Source organism: Cygnus atratus, chromosome 2, assembly GCF_013377495.2.
Source record: "Cygnus atratus isolate AKBS03 ecotype Queensland, Australia chromosome 2, CAtr_DNAZoo_HiC_assembly, whole genome shotgun sequence".
NCBI lineage: Eukaryota > Metazoa > Chordata > Aves > Anseriformes > Anatidae > Cygnus > Cygnus atratus.
The window spans coordinates 129,870,567-129,876,566 of NC_066363.1; positions in this window are offsets into that span (position 1 = coordinate 129,870,567).

Consider the following 6,000-nt stretch of genomic DNA (forward strand, 5'->3'; position numbering starts at 1 on the left):
TGCACTCGGAGCAAACAAGTTGCAGCTTAAGAATAAAACATTAACATGCATGTGCGTGCAGTGCTGGCTGGTTTTTGCTTGGTAAATTACATCTCCAAATTTGACTGGCACTGTTAGAACAAGGGCACCAGGCAAACAGGAGGAGGAGAGGAGCGGGAGGGTGGCAGTCACCCTTATCTCTCAGCCCGGCAGCTCTGCGTGTGTTGCTCTGGAGGTGAGACAGGCTTTGGTTGTGCTATGTGAGGTGAGTGCCAAGCTACCTATTGGTGTACCTGAAGAAGAGGCAGGCTGGGAAGGGGTTCCTAGCAAGTATAGCATGCAAAGGTGCTGTTTCTGCTGTGCTCTTCAGTGAATCACGTGGCTTTTTCTGGCACAAGGCTATAAGCTAGGCAGTCTGGAAAAGCCGAAGGTGCAATCAGGAATGGAGGATACTTTGGCCCCAAGAGAATCAAATTATATGATACCTTGATCGCTAGGAGAGACCTGGCTGCTGGTGCTCCCAGCAGTGGCCATGCTTTTCAAAGATAAATTGTCCACTTAAAATTTGGAAGTACTCCTGTAAGTGAGTCACACAATATCTTCTCACACAGTAACTTCTATTATTCAAAGAAATCTCTGTAATAAGCACTGAAGAGTTAGAGGATGTAAAACAAATTTACATGGTGCACACAGTGGAAAAGCGAATAAAGCATGTTTCACAAAGACGGATGTATCTAGCTTTTAATATTATCAGGATATCTTGCAAAACATTCTTTAGTAAAAAAATATGTCTTTACCAAAAAAGAAGGTTAAAGGGCTTTGATTCCTGTCCAAGGCTTTATTTGGCTGGGAGGAAGTGGACTAGAGCACATTAGGCTGGACACCAGTAATGCTTAGTTTTAATTTTATGTAAAACTGATGATCCAACAGCTTTTTGGCTTCTGCTTTATTCTTGTGTCACTTAATTTTTAAACTGAATAAAGGTGTGTCTGTTCCCAGGCTATCAATGTTATTGATAGGGTATTTTAGGAAAAGTTAAGTAAAACAGGATGGTCGACTTCTGAAAGGAAGACAAGTGCTGAAGACAAATATTTGTTAAGACGTATGTAACTTGTTCACTCTGTCTGCCCACAAGCAGGAGAAAAACTGGCATGGCTCCACACCAAGCATTTCTAGTGTTCCAGTTAAAACTTGATATGATCTGTCAGCTGTAGAAAATGTTTGTGCTGGCTTTTACCGATATTTGTCAGTGTTTGCTGTTTCTGCCTGCATGTGCTTGCAATAGGATGGGAAGGGAAGATCTCTGCTCCTGATCAGCATGGAAAGCACATGGTTAAGGCTTGTCGAAAAGTACTTCATTGCTCTGCATAGGTAGGGGCAAAATAAAAGGTGTAGCATATGATGAAAACATTTGCATGCTGCTTCTTTTAATATGTATTTTGTCCTGTATCAAAAAGCAATCTCACTACCCTTTCTCCTTTTCAATAACTGATGAAGATTGTTTTCTTTCCTTGTTCTGTGCAATCAGGCATGCAACCAAATTTCTGTCCTTATAGGGACATGAGTAAAGATTGATTCAGAAGTACATACTTCTGAATAAGATATGCAAAAAAGGTAGTATTGGTAGGAGTGCCAAAGTTGGAAGATGGTTTATTTGATCTGCAGAATGATAAACTGATGAACTGGTAAGTGTGATACTGACTGAATCCAATGGCATGCACCACAGCAATTGCACAGTTAACTACTTTGTCTAAGTGCCACTGTCACTCACTACTGTCATTACAATCAATGTGGCTACCTGTGCAGAACTACCACAGTCATCCTTTGAGATGAAAAAAGGAGTACGTAGATACAGTTATTTTTTAGCTAACAGGTCATTTGCCTCCCACCCTGACAAAATGACCCAAAAAATAATGCTCTACAGTTTTGCAAAGAAATGCTTCACTGAATGCTTCACTGTTTCACAAAGTAAAAAGTAATTACAGGATATGACCTATTAGAAACTAGAATTATTATTTATGATACTTGTATATTATCTCTGCTGGAGGTTCAAGTCTAACAGGTCAGTAAGCCCCAAACTTCTGAACTCTGCCACCGAGGTATTGAGTAACACTGAGAGTCTTAAAGGATCTGGTATTTTTGAATTGAGGTGAATAACTGTACAAGGTGCCATGTCATTTCAGATGCTTTGGTAGAACAAAAACTGTCTGAGCTCAGAAGGAAAGATTTATGTAATAAATAGGCTTTTTGCTTTTGACCACCATCTCCTCTGCAGAATGCAGCTTTGATCTTACCTAAAATCACATTTGGGTTATCTTAAATATATTGTTCAATGCTATGAAAGATCTGAGTAGGTCTTTAACAAATAAGCTGCCTAAATTCATCAACTTGCATAAATGAGAATATATCCTCATCCTCATCTCAAAAACCATTAATGCCTGCCAATCCTTATCTTCAGTCTCCTAATTTAGGTAGGAGGAGCCCAGTTCAGTGGTTGAGAGAGACGTGTTACATAATGCTTGTTTAGTGTAACAGATTTTGGTCAACACATACCAGCTGAAACTTGGCAGTCTAAACAGGCTGTGAACATAAATTCCGTGCAGACATGTTTACCTTTTGTTAGCTACAAAACATGTTCAGGGGATTACACCAAATACAGTGCTCTGATAAAAGCAGCTGTATTTTCTTTCTGATTTGGAAATTGAAGTGGCTGACGTTTCACACAGCAAATTTGTACACTAAAGCAGGTATGAAACTTTCCCCATAGCAGATAACTGGCTGAGGCTATGTCTTTAATGGATACCCAGTTTAATACAGTCAGATAAGCTGTGTATGTGTACTAGTTTTGGTAACTATGGCTATGGCTGCTGTTTATGATTATAGCATTGTGGCCTCTTGTTGCGTGGAGCTTCTTAACTTGTATTCTGAAACATTATGTGCTTCACAAATGGATTAGATGACTTTTTATAGTAGCTTGACATATACTAATTCCTTCCAAATACACCAGACTTCCCTAATGTACCAAGAATTATTGAAACATGAATAGCTGACTTTCTTGTAGCACTAGTACATACGTTAATGTAGAAGTTACGGGATGTAGTTGGGTAAGTTTCTTTCAGAGTTAGACCGTAGACAATACCTACTGTCTGAATATGACAAAACTGAACTTCAGTGCCTTTTAAAAAGCACGTCTTTTTTTTTTCTTATTTGTTAGTATTCTGTTATGCCTTTTATATATATAATATATATATTATTAAGTTATTCTACAGTTGATTTTAAACCAATAGCAACCAATACTGCCAGAGTACTAGCAATATTTTTCATGTAGTCTCAGACTATAAAACATCTATGATATTTACTTTTTCCCTTAAAGCTTATTCCTTTTCAGTAAGAGGATTATATAAGAAATCAAACAACACCCATTATCTACCCTTTTCTCTGCCAAAAATAAATGAGATATTAGCCCTTGTGGTCAGGAGAAAAAAATTCAAAGGCTCAATAGGATAAATAAGATTAGTTAGAATCAAGTTTTCCAAACCTTAGAACTGTAATCAACTTAAACCAATTTTGGAAATGTTTAAGAGTTGACAGTACTTTACTAAAGAGAACTTATTTAGAGCCAGTTAGTACTTAGCTTGTAAGCAAATACATTGTGCAAGGAGTCCTTCCCTACACACTACATTATCACTGCAACCTCCTCTTCTTAGCCTAACACTGTCTGTCCAGCAGTGCTGTCACTGGTTTTTCACCTTCATACCCCAATATGTGGGGTGGTTTAATTGCTTGATGTGAGTAGCAAGGCAGCAATCATGAAGATGTAATTCCTGTAAGTTTTGTGAAAATAGGTGGCTGGGTAGAAGAGACCCAATACCTTGACAGAAAGAGAGTCTTTAGTATGAAATTGCATATTTGTTATGCACCAGATAATCGACACACGAGAGAGAATTATAAAACCTGGCAGTTTACAGCAAACCAGATACACAAAGAAAACCATGGTTTATGGTTTATTCCTGGTGCATCTGCTTCCGCTTTCTGTATGTGGTGCAGTACAACCATTATATGCAAGAGCAGGGCTTAGCAGTATGTCTGAACTGTTGTATCAGAACTGTATTGATTTTTCATCTTTTTTTGTTTGTTTGTTTGTTTGTGTGTGATGGAGCAGAAGTCATTTGCCTTTTTCTAAACAGGAAGGGTCAAAAGTGAGTGATGCTATAGTGCTCTCATGGTTTTGTGTCCAGGTCTGTATTGCCCTGATGAATTATGATTGATTACATCTAAAAGCATGTATGCATACGTATGAGTGTGCATGTATGGATAATGCATGTGTAAGTTTTGCAGAGCTTAAAAGGTCTACTGCCGTTGAAATGGTCTTTTCTGGAGCACTTTTTCAGTCTTTACTTTCAAGAGAGTTATTATGTGGGTTTGAAAAATGTACTAAGAAAGCATCTTTGTAGACACAAATGCTCTAAATATTTGTTCACTGAAGGGTTTTGGGATCGCTGGTCTGCAGAGCACTTGTAGGTGGCCTTAAGACAGCTGGCTGATCATGTTCTGCAGGCGCTGCTCCAGACACTAAGTGCTTACAGGATGGTATCTCAAGTGCTTCTGCAGGGCAGATATGGATCTTCTGTAAATGGAAGTAGTGAGCTCTGTTGAGATACAGCCCTTGTGATAAAAGCATTTGAGAACTTATATTCTAATATTAAAAAAGGATAATCCCCTCCACCCCAGTAAAAGTATAGCCACCCAAGGCTTTTTCCTTAATAAGAAAGCAACAAAAGAAGCCTGAACAAACCATTGATTTTGTATTATTTTTATTTGCTCTTTCACATAGCCAATCTCCGTTTTTGTTTTTTTAATTATTTATTATAATTATTTAATCTCCTTCAGAGGTGACATGCCATCATTGTGGTCTAATGCATGAAATAATTTTAATATGTTTTCCCTAGCATAATTAGTGAGGATTATTTTATATGAATAAAACTCCAAGATGCTGAGTCTTTGCCTCTATAGTCATGTCTGAGTAGTGTGGTATTTTTCAGCAATTCTTCAGGCTTGAAAGCTGGTGGCATAATGCAAGGCCAGAGTTTCTGTAGATTAGCCTTTTTTTTCTGAACCTGTCACTGGAGAAGGAACAGCAAGAGGTAGAGCAGATGACTCCAGGGGACTTTCTCCTGACAGAAAGTCAAACAGTACTGTGACAAGTAGCTAGAAGTAGGGTAGCCCTGTACACATTCTGTGTGTGCACCCGCTTTGCAAATCAGAGTTCTTAGTAGGGAAGCTTGAGCTTGAATCATAGAATCACAGAATGGCTTGGGTTGGAAGGGACCTCAAAGATCATGTAGTTCCAACCCCCCACACACCACAGGCAGGGACACAACCCACTAGATCAGGTTGCCCAGGGCCCCAGTCTAACCTGGTCTTGAACACCTCCAGGGATGGGGCATCCACAGCTTCTCTGGGCAACCTGTTCTAGTGCCTCACCACCCTCTGAGTGAGAATTTCCTCCTAATCTAAATCTCCCCTCTTTTAGTTTAAAACCATTACCCTTCATCCTGTCATTATCTGATTGAGCAAAGAGTTGCTCTCCATCTTTTTTATAAGTCCCCTTTAAGTACTGAAAGGTTGCAATGAGGTCACTCCGGAGCCTTCTCTTCTGTAGGCTAAACAGCCCCAGCTCTCTCAGCCTTTCTTCTTAGGAGAGGTGCTCCAGCCCCTTGATCATCTTTGTGGCCGTCCTCTGGACTCGCTCTAACAGGTCCACATCGTTCTTGTGCTGGGGGCTCCAGACCTGGATGCAGTACTCCAGATGAGGCCTCACAAGGGCAGAGCAGAGGGGGACAATCATCTCCCTCGACCTGCTGGCCACTCTGGTGATGCAGCCCAGGATGCAGTTGGCCTTCTGGGTTGCAAGCATGCAGTGCTGGCTCATGTTGAACTTTTTGTTCACCAGAACCCCCAAGTCCTTCTCTGCAGGGCTGCTCTCAATGATTTCTTCTCCCAGTCTGTACTCATATCTGG